Source organism: Entelurus aequoreus, linkage group LG11, assembly GCF_033978785.1.
Source record: "Entelurus aequoreus isolate RoL-2023_Sb linkage group LG11, RoL_Eaeq_v1.1, whole genome shotgun sequence".
In the NCBI taxonomy this organism is placed as follows: domain Eukaryota; kingdom Metazoa; phylum Chordata; class Actinopteri; order Syngnathiformes; family Syngnathidae; genus Entelurus; species Entelurus aequoreus.
The window spans coordinates 13,791,814-13,803,368 of NC_084741.1; the positions used below are offsets into that span (position 1 = coordinate 13,791,814).

The following is an 11,555-nucleotide window of genomic DNA, read 5'->3' on the forward strand; positions in this document are numbered from 1 at the left end:
TAATTAAAAAAATAACACTAGTTACATCATTCCTTTTTTTCCCTCATAGAACAACTACGTAAGAAAATTACATTTCCTTTTTGGACTATTACAAATGAATTCTCATAAACTATTTGTATCGCCTTAATTGCTATCTTATTCGTTTAAAAGTAAACCATTTCATGATTTTCTTCATTCCTTTTTGTAACGTCACAAAATCACCAGAAAATTACAACTTGTTTTTGAAATAATACAAATTCCTTTACATACAATTTTGAGCCCCTTAATAAATAATGATTGTATTCTCTTAAAAGTAAAAAAATATATATATTAAAAATCAATGAAGTACACTTCATCCGTGTAGTATGAAAACCTTTTTCTCATATTATGCTATCAGAAAACTACAACTCGCTTTTGAAATACAAATTAACTCTCATACAATATGTTCATCCCCAAAATAAATTTACGTTATTCTTGTAAATCTTATTGTACATTTATTTATATTTCAATTACTTATGACTTAATACTCATATAATTACTTTTATTAAAACAATTTAAAATTCTTATTTTGTCATCTTATATTTCAACTTTAGAATCATAATACGTTGACGTCTTCCCTACGGTTATATTACTCATTCCTAGTTATTGCATAATTGCAATGGTGTCCAAATTGCAGCCCGCGGGTAAATTCTTACTTGCCTGCGGCACAATCGTTAGCATGCAAGCTTTTTTTTGTGCTAATTTTACAGTTATACTCCTCAGCGTCAAATATTTTGTTACTTGACCAATGATACCTGTTAGCATGCTAGCTAATTTTGTAGGTATACACCTGAGTCATGTTATGGTACTTGATGCCTGCAAACGTTAGCAGGTTAACATTTTAAACATGTCCACACCACAGAGTAATATTTTGGTACTTGATGCAGGTTACAGTTAGCACTTTAGCATGCGAACATCAGCATGCTTGCTTTATTGGCCAATTTAAAATACATGACACCTCAGCGTCATACATGTTGGTATTTGACTAATGCTAACTATAAGTGTGATATTGTTGGTATGTTAGCAAGCTAGCTTTTTTAACTCGTATTTTTGTTCGCATGCTAACTTTCAGCATTTCAGTTCGACCTTGGCTCTTCAGCATTCACATGAAATTTCTACTGAAATGGAATTTTTTAGGTCTTTGAAAAAAATTCGATATACTGTACTGGTTTTGAAGTTGAAAACAACCAAAATAGTTTGGGCACAACTTTTATAGTGCATTACAGTCAAGTCTTTTCCAAGTACATCCTTGATAGCCCTTTGTACACACTAGTGTTGTCCCGATACCAATATTTTGGTACCGGTACCAAATAGTATTTCGATAATTTTAAATACTTTTATATAAAAACAGGGGACCACAAAAAATTGCATTACTGGCTTTATTTTAACAAAAAAATCTTAAACATTAAACATATGTTTCTTATTGCAAGTTTGTCCTTAAATAAAATAGTGAACATACGAGACAACTTGTCTTTTAGTAGTAAGTAAACAAACAAATACTCCTAATTAGTCTGCTGACATATGCAGTAACATATTATGTCATTTATCTACCTATTATTTTGTCAACATTATTAAGTACAAGTGGTAGAAAACTTGTTTATTTACTGTTAATATCCGCTTACTTTCTCTTTTAAAATGTTCTATCTACACTTCTGTTAAAATGTTATAATCACTTATTCTTCTGTTGTTTGGATACTTTACATTAGTTTTGAATGATACCACAAATTTGGGTATCAATCCGATACCAAGTCGTTACAGGATCATACATTGGTCATATTCCAAGTCCTCATGTGTCCAGGGACGTATTTCCTGAGTTTATAAACATGATATAAACTTCAAAAAGACGGAAGAAGATTTTGTGATGCTAAAAAATATCGATATAAACATAGTAGTATCGACTAAATACGCTCCTGTACTTGGTATCATTACAGTGGATGTCAGGTGTAGTTCCACCCATGGCCTTTGTTTACATTGTGACACGGGTGAACTACGGTGTGTAGTGAAGCATGTTTAGCTATTCCTCGTCCTTGTAAGAAACTCACTTTATTTGTCGCCATGGAGGCGAGGATTAGTGATTTAGAAGTAGCTGGATGGACGTTAGCTGCTAGCCAGCTAGCCATGTCTTAAAGCACCTCTTCCTGAGGGTGTTTCAGTGTTATAACTTCACCTTTATTGTCAGTTTTTAAGCCAAAATGCGTCCGTTCTCCCTTTTCTGTCTACACACTGTCTGCTTGTAAGTACTCCGTGTGTGTGCGCTGCCGAACAGGCTCCTCTGCTCGTAAACCAGCAATGACATGATGTGACGACGATGGGGTGGGCGGCGGACTGGTACTTTTTAGAGGCGGAATAGTACTGAATATGATTCATTAGTATCTATCAGTATACTAATACCGGTATACCATACAACCCTAGTACACACCAAACCTTTCTCTCTTTCTGATTAGGTGTGGTTTCTCCTGCTACCCATATGCGCACTAAAGCAGGCAGACCAAACTATGTGTCCTTGGTTGCCTACAAAAATCTTATTCAACCAACTTAAATGCTGTTTTATAGCGGTTCAAATTGGGTTTTTTTACCAGCAAAAAGTACTTAAACACACCCTGTAATGCCAAACAAGTCATCCAAGCGAACGTCATAGCTCATCAGTGCTTCCTGGATATGATATCAAGACCTAACATTGTCAGCTGACCTCCAAAACATGCTTTCTACTAGATTGTAAGCATGCTGTTGACTTTAAGGTACTTCAAACTAGGGCTGGGCGATATATCGAATATACCCGATATATTGTGGGTTTGTCTCTGTGCGATGTAGAAAATGATCAATCGTGATATTCGAGTATCTCACGCAGTTGTTTTTAGCTGCGGGCATTACACTACAGGCTCTTCTCACGCTTTGTTGTCTCTCCTCACAGAGACATAAAACAAGCGCACCTTCTAACGGACGTCACATACTGTGACAAGTAGAGGTAGCAGCGTGGGTAACGTTAGCTGTGATGCTAGTGGAGTGGTGCGAGTGGTAATACGAGAGAGAGAAAGGTGCCAATCTGGTAACAAATTAAGGAATAATTAATTCCCAAGAAAAACAGCAGGGGGTCCATCGTCTGGCGGTGGTTTGGCTTCAAGTGGGAATATGTCGAACAGATATATGTAAAGTATGCGGCAAAAGCGTTGCTATAAAAAGTAGCACCACTGCTAATTTGTAGCATCATTTGAAAAGCCACCCGCTAGAGAATGAGGAGTGCTTGAAACTCCGCATGTCAACATCTCCGGCCGGTGCTACACCCAACAAAATGCCGAAGCAACCATTCCCACATCAACACCGTATGAAAAGAATAGTCAACAACAGAAGGACATAACGTCCGCAGGAACCTACCACATACCATACCATACCAACTTTATTTATAAAGCCCTTTAAAAACAACCACAGTTGAAGAACAAAGGGCTGTACATCCATCCATCCATCCATTTTCTACCGCTTATTCCCTTCGGAGTTGCGGGGGGCGCTGGAGCCTATCTCAGCTACAATCGGGTGGAAGGCGGGGTACACCCTGGACAGGTCGCCACCTCATCGCAGGGCCAACACCACAAAGAAATTGAGGCAAAGGACAGACTAAAAAATAACATTTAAAACAGAAGTAAAATACACTTTGAAAAAGCAAATACAAATTACCCTAAGAACAATTTGTTGGATAAAAAGCAGTCAAAAAGTTAAAAACACATAGTGAAGGACATACACTATTTCAGGGGTGTCCAAACTTTTTCCACTGAGGGCCGCACACGGAAAAATTAAAGCATGTGGGGGCCATTTTGATATTTTTCATTTTCAAACCATAACAAAATATATGCATTTTTTATTTATTTTACCTTTAGGGGTTCCAGGGACCATAAAGGGTCTCCAGTCATTAAAATGTTAAAAATAAGTCAGATTATTATTTTTTTTAAATTATTTAACGCTTACAGTAAATCTCTATATCAACTTCAAGTTGATATAAAGTAATACAAATTTTAAAAAATGTTTTATGGCTTTTCTGTCAAAAACAACTTAGTTTTTTTTATAGTAAAACTGAAATATGCAGTATTTAGTAATTAGAGCCCTAAAAGATCAATAATGCAGGACACCATTGATTGTAATTCTTTCATATTTTTGAGTTATCACAGTGAAAAGATAAATAGAAAATCACTAAATATATTTGGGATCCAAAAGGCGCCCCACTCATAAAGTGATACATTTTTATTAGGTTTTTCTTTTACTTTCAACACTTAAGTTACGAGATCAACTTCAGATAAATCTGTCCATTTTATGCTGGAACTATTATTTTGTTTGTTTTATGCGCTTTTGTCAAAGAAAACTTTGATGTTTTTATATGGCTACTACACAATATATGCAATATTTACCACATAAAACATTTTAAAGGGAAATATTTGAAGTAATTGGAGCCCTGAAAATAAGTCATTATAACATGGTTTTGTTTTGTTTTTTGAGCAATGGCAAAAAAAGAAAAATGAAGAAAGACAAAAGAAAAAATATAGCCTGCATGGCAACTTTTTCTCGTTAGATTTCACCTCATTCCACTTTTTTTAATGTTGTTTTTTATTTTTACAATAGTATTTCCAGAATGTGTGGCGGGCTGGTAAACAATTAGCTGCGGGCCGCAAATGGCCCCCGGGCCGCACTTTGGACACCCCTGCACTATTTGATTTCCTATTATGCAGCTCATTTTTATTTGACAGTTATTGAAATATCTTGTGTGACATCATGCACAAAAGGGCACTTTATTTGTATTAAACTATTGTAGTGGCATTCTGTACAAAAAGTGCACTTTAATTTAGTGTTGTTTTGATATATGTCATCTTAGTGACATCATGCACAAAAGTGCACTAATAGCTTGTTTTAAAATATCTCTGACAATCTTGCACTTTCTGTTTTGAAATGACATGAATGTTTGTGCCACAGTTTAATAAATACACTTTTGGTACATTGACTTAGTTGTGATTTCCCTCCCTGCATGAAAGTTTAAAATGAGCATAAATTAATGCAGTATGAACAAGAATGTTTTAATTTAGACACATAGAATCATCATACATTAATAAAAAGCCATATCGCCCAGCCCTTTTTTGAAGTAGGGCTGGGCAATATGGCCTTTTATTAATATTTCTATTTTTAGGCCATGTCACGATACACCATATATATCTGGATATTTTGAATGAACACTTGATGCATACAATCACAGCAGTATGATGATTCTATGTGTCTACATTAAAACATTATTCTTCATACTGCATTAATATATGCTCATTTTAAACTTTCATGCAGAGAGGGAAACCACAACTAAGTCAATTGACCAAAAGTGTATTTATTAAACAGTTATTAAGCAGTGGCACAAACATTCATGTCATTTCAAAACAGAAAGTGCAAGATTGTCAGAGACATTTTAAAACAAGCTATTAGTGCACTTTTTGTGCATGATGTCACTAAGATGACATATCAAAACAACACTAAATTAAAGTGCACTTTTTGTACAGAACGCCACTACAATTGTTTAAAACAAATAAAGTGCACTTTTGTGCATGATGTCACACAAGATATTTCCATAAGTGTCAAATAAAAATGAGCTGCATAATAGGAAATCAAATAGCGTATGTCCTTCACTATGTGGTAGGTTCCTGCGGACGTTATCTCCTTCTGTTGTTGACTATTTTTTTCAAACGGTGTTGATCTGGAAATGGTTGCTTCGGCATTTTGTTGGCGGAGATGTTGACATGCGGAGTTTCAAGCACTCCTCATTCTCTAGCGGGTGACTTTTCAAATGATGCTACATTAGTAGAGCTGCTACTTTTTGTAGCGACGCTTTTGCCGCATACTTGACATATTACGGTTGTCTGTTCGACATCTTCCCGCTTGAAGCCAACCCACCAGCAAAATATGGAGATATATATCGTGTATCGTGACCAGTGTCGGGTTAGTTACTGAAAACCAGTAACTAGTTACAGTTACTAGTTACTTTATTTCAAAACTAACTCAGTTACTAACTCAAAAAGTAATGCGTTACTGTGAAAAGTAACTATTTAGTTACTTTTTTTTTTTTAAAAAGCTCCCATTAATGCCTTTTAAGCCTTAATTTCAGTACTGTTATTGCACTGGAGAATAATACAATGTGTTGATCAACTTGACATGCATTTGCATCACTGAACTCTGCTAAGCAATGTGGTCTACACATACAACACACAAAGACAAAGATATGTTTCAAAGGGCCAATTTATTTCAGGCCAGAACAAATTGACAAAACTATTTTAAATAGCTGCAACATAACATACATAAGTAACAAACAGCATAATAACAACATAGCTGTAAACCTGGCTTCACCTAAGGAAGGCACACGTGACATACACAAAGCCTAACCAGGCAGATTTGAATTGTTGTTTCGGGCAGTAGACGGAATCTTTGATCCAAGACACAACTTACATTTAAAGGGAAACTTCGGTTTTTTTCAACCTGGGCCCTGTTTTCATAATTTTTTCTGTATATGTGAGTGCTGGATAAAACATGTTTTGAGGTCGCGCCAGTATTGAGCAGGGCAGGCAGCCTCCAGCCCAGCTAACGCTCGTACACAGGGCAACTGGCTCTCGTCAAAATTCGGCCTATAAACATGCATTTTTTTCACACTGACAGGCTCAGATAGTTACAATGAGTGTCCGACAACATACTAGAAAGGAGAAATTAACGTATGTCTCTACCTTTAGCTGGAGATCGCTGTGTGTTGTGAGCTGTGTCCAAATCTCACCACGCTACAAATCTCGTTCCGAAATCTCGCGATAACTCGCGACAAAACACCGGTGGAAAAACAGTTACCTGACTGAGGTGAAGAGAGATGACTGAAGTGATTTTCTGCCTCCACTATAAAACTAAAATAACAGTCTTCGGTAATCCAACAGAAAATCACTTCAGTCATCTCTCTTCACCTCAGTCAGGTAACTGTTTTTCCACCGGTGTTTTGTCGCGAGTTATCGCGAGATTTCGGAACGAGATTTGTAGCGTGGTGAGATTTGGACACAGCTCACAACACACAGCGATCTCCAGCTAAAGGTAGAGACATACGTTAATTTCTCCTTTCTAGTATGTTGTCGGACACTCATTGTAACTATCTGAGCCTGTCAGTGTGAAAAAAATGCATGTTTATAGGCCGAATTTTGACGAGAGCCAGTTGCCCTGTGTACGAGCGTTAGCTGGGCTGGAGGCTGCCTGCCCTGCTCAATACTGGCGCGACCTCAAAACATGTTTTATCCAGCACTCACATATACAGAAAAAATTATGAAAACAGGGCCCAGGTTGAAAAAAACCGAAGTTTCCCTTTAACTAAAATGTTCTTTTCTTTGTGCTCGACAAAAAAAAAAAGAACTGAGAATATCTCCATGTTAAGAAACTCGACTGTGGCTCTGTTGTTAGTAAACACAGACACGCCCCCCCTCCCCTCCCCACACACAGAGTGCGAAATCCGGCTTGTGACACAAGAACATTCAGAAGGACGACACTGCAGCGCTCCAATAAAACACACTCAGAACTTCAGTTTCTAGACGATACTACATAAAAAATAACGTAAAATAACGCAGTAACGCATCATGTAGTAACGGTAACTGAATATAAAAAAATAACGCGTTAGATTACTAGTTACCGCCGAAACTAACAGCATTACAGTAACTTTGTAACGCGTTAGTCCCAACACTGATCGTGACATGGCCTAAAAATATCGAGACATTAGTAAAAGGCCGTATCGCCCAGCCCTACTTCAAACTATTTGCACAACCACGGGCCATTACATGGGTGTGCGTACCAAAGTTCAGACAAGTCGACATCGATAAGAGCCTACACTTTGCAGCAAAGTAGTAGCAAAAAGGCGGCGGTACCGGCAACTTGAGGGTTCCAGTTTCGATCCCTGTTTCCGCCATCCTAGTCACTGCCGTTGTGTCCTTGGGCAAGGCACTTTACCCACCTTGCTCCCAGTGCCCACCCACACTGGTTTAAATGTAACTTCGACATTGGGTTTCACTATGTAAAAGCGCTTTGAGTCACTAGAGAAAAGCGGTATATAAATATAATTCACTTTAAAAAGAACAGTAAGTGATATTGTGATTGTTATTAAAGGATAGCCACACCTTATATAAGCCATGTAACTCCATAATTGCATGATTAATAGGTAACAAAGTGGCAAGTACAGCCTGCCTTGACACACCTACCAACTTGGCACTAAAAGCCTGACCAAATACCACCAATTTACTCAAGAATAGCCTAAGTGGAAGTATTAAAAACTGATTTAAACCGTTATTAAGCAGTGGCACAAACATTCATGTCATTTCCAAAACAGAAAGTGCAAGATTGTCAGAGACATTTTAAAACAAGCTATTAGTGCACTTTTGTGCATGTCACTAAAATGACATATGAAAACAACACTAAATTGAAGTGCACTTTTTGTACACACAGAGCGCGCCTCCGGCTTGTGACACAAGAACATTCAGAAGGACGACACTGCAGCGCTCCAATAAAACACACTCAGATCTTCAGTTTCTAGCCGATACTACATAAAAAATAACGTAAAATAACGCAGTAACGCATCATGTAGTAACGGTAACTGAGTTACTGAATATAAAAAAATAACGCGTTAGATTACTAGTTACCGCCGAAACTAACGGCATTACAGTAACTTTGTAACGCGTTAGTCCCAACACTGATCGTGACATGGCCTAAAAATATCGAGACATTAACAAAAGGCCGTATCGCCCAGCCCTACGTCAAACTATTTGCACAACCACGGGGCATTACATGGGTGTGCGTACCAAAGTTCAGACAAGTCGACATTGATAAGAGCCTACGCTTTGCAGCAAAGTAGTAGCAAAAAGGGGGCGGTACCGGCAACTGGAGGGTTCCAGGTTCGATCCCCGCTTCCGCCATCCTAGTCACTGCCGTTGTGTCCTTGGGCAAGGCACTTTACCCACCTTGCTCTCAGTGCCCACCCACACTGGTTTAAATGTAACTTAGATATTGGGTTTCACTATGTAAAAGCGCTTTAAGTCACTATAGAAAAGTGCTATATAAATATAGTCACTTCAAAAAGAACAATAAGTGATATTGTGATTGCTATTAAAAGATAGCCACACCTTATATAAGCCATGTAACTCCATACTTACATGATTAATAGGTAACAAAGTGGCAAGTACAGCCTGCCTTGACACACCTACCAACTTGGCACTAAAAGCCTGACCAAATACCACCAATTTACTCAAGAATAGCCTAAGTGGAAGTATTAAAAGCTGACTTAAACCGTTATTAAGCAGTGGCACAAACATTCATGTCATTTCCAAAACAGAAAGTGCAAGATTGTCAGAGACATTTTAAAACAAGCTATTAGTGCACTTTTGTGCATGATGTCACTAAGATGACATATCAAAACAACACTAAATTAAAGTGCACTTTTTGTACACACAGAGCGCGCCTCCGGCTTGTGACACAAGAACATTCAGAAGGACGACACTGCAGCGCTCCAATAAAACACACTCAGATCTTCAGTTTCTAGCCGATACTACATAAAAAAATAACGTAAAATAACGCAGTAACGCATCATGTAGTAATGGTAACTGAGTTACTGAATATAAAAAAATAACACGTTAGATTAGTAGTTACCGCCGAAACTAACGGCGTTACAGTAACTTTGTAACGCGTTAGTCCCAACACTGATCGTGACATGGCCTAAAAATATCGAGACATTAACAAAAGGCTGTATCGCCCAGCCCTACTTCAAACTATTTGCACAACCACGGGGCATTACATGGGTGTGCGTACCAAAGTTCAGACAAGTCGACATTGATAAGAGCCTACGCTTTGCAGCAAAGTAGTAGCAAAAAGGGGGCGGTACCGGCAACTGGAGGGTTCCAGGTTCGATCCCCGCTTCCGCCATCCTAGTCACTGCCGTTGTGTCCTTGGGCAAGGCACTTTACCCACCTTGCTCTCAGTGCCCACCCACACTGGTTTAAATGTAACTTAGATATTGGGTTTCACTATGTAAAAGCGCTTTAAGTCACTATAGAAAAGTGCTATATAAATATAGCCACTTCAAAAAGAACAATAAGTGATATTGTGATTGCTATTAAAAGATAGCCACACCTTATATAAGCCATGTAACTCCATACTTACATGATTAATAGGTAACAAAGTGGCAAGTACAGCCTGCCTTGACACACCTACCAACTTGGCACTAAAAGCCTGCTTAAATACCACCAATTTACTCAAGAATAGCCTAAGTGGAAGTATTAAAAGCTGACTTAAACCGTTATTAAGCACAAAAATGCAGCACCTGTCACTGGGGCGCGCTAGCTTTTTAGCCGAGTTAGGCTAGCAATGTTTAGACTTTGCCAAAGTCCAAACTAGGCCCAAGAAGAGTGGGTTACCATTCAAGCAGCATTATTGAAGCATAAAAATAAAATTAAAAAAAGAGTGTTTAGTCACCTACCAGCGTGAGCGGTCAAAGGTAGCACTTGGAGAGATTAGCTAGCTAGCACTTAGCTAAGCTGGCGCCAGTTGGCGACTGCAAGACGACGCCAGCTCCAAAAGGAGCATATTCGCCTCTTTTTGGTTTTAATTGTGTTGTTTTAAAGTGCCACGGGGTCACGAGACACGCGGAGTGGGAATGCGTGGACGAGAAAGATATCCAACAGTGAGTGAGGACTGACCCTGGTGCAGCCTGGATGGAGGAGGAGGAGATGGCCGAGTTTCCGCTTCCGCTCCCGACGAGGAAGGAGACCCCCCACCAAACCTCTTCCCCCCCACCCCCGGAACCTTTGTTTTCCCGCTCGTGGCGCCAACTCCAAAGTCCACGCACACGACTTGGGTCAAAAACTGAAAAAGAGTGTAAAGATAACCGACAAACGGCCACCACTCATGAATAGACACATGCAATAGTCAGCTTTATTTGCTTGAACGCATACATATATTGCCAAAAGTATTTGGCCACCCGTCCAAATGATGAGAATCAGGTGTCCTAATCTCGGATGACCATATTCTGAAATCCCAAAAAGAGGACACATATATATCATATATTGTCTTTTTTCCCCAAATAAAATCAATTAGAGAACCGACAAAAAAACAAATCACTAAGCTATTAGTATTATCCCTATTATATATTATTTGGACCACAATGTGTTTTAAAAAGTAGAATCAAATCATCATAGCGCTCCTTTAAACTAGGCCGCATGCGGCTCTTTAGCGCCGCCCTAGTGGCTTTCTGGAGATTTTTCAAAAATGTATGAAGAATGGAAAAAGATGAGGGGAAAAAATATATATTTTTTTGTTTTAGTATGGTTTCTGTAGGAGGACAAACATGACACAAACCTCCCTAATTGTTATAAATCACACTGTTTATATTAAACATGCTTCACTGATTCGAGTATTTGGCGAGCGCCGTTTTGTCCTACTAATTTTGGCGGTCCTTGAACTCACCGTAAAGTTTGTTTACATGTATAACTTTCTCCGACTTTCTAGGACGTGTTTTA

The 11,555-nt window shown here is 38.5% G+C and overlaps 1 protein-coding gene across 6 annotated transcripts in view; it reads right to left on the reverse strand.

Annotated features, from left to right (window-relative positions):
• epn1a (epsin 1a) overlaps positions 1 to 10,819 on the reverse strand; it is a 40,714-nt gene extending 29,895 nt beyond the window's left edge. For 4 of the 6 annotated variants that reach the window (XM_062062559.1, XM_062062560.1, XM_062062561.1 and 1 more), the window contains exon 1: positions 10,517 to 10,783. The gene's annotated coding sequence lies outside the window, so the exon portion shown is untranslated. Of the gene's footprint in view, positions 1 to 10,512 lie in introns of all 6 variants that reach the window. The other 2 variants (XM_062062557.1, XM_062062558.1) reach the window with 2 other exon arrangements.
• Between the last annotated feature and the right edge of the window lie 736 nt (positions 10,820 to 11,555).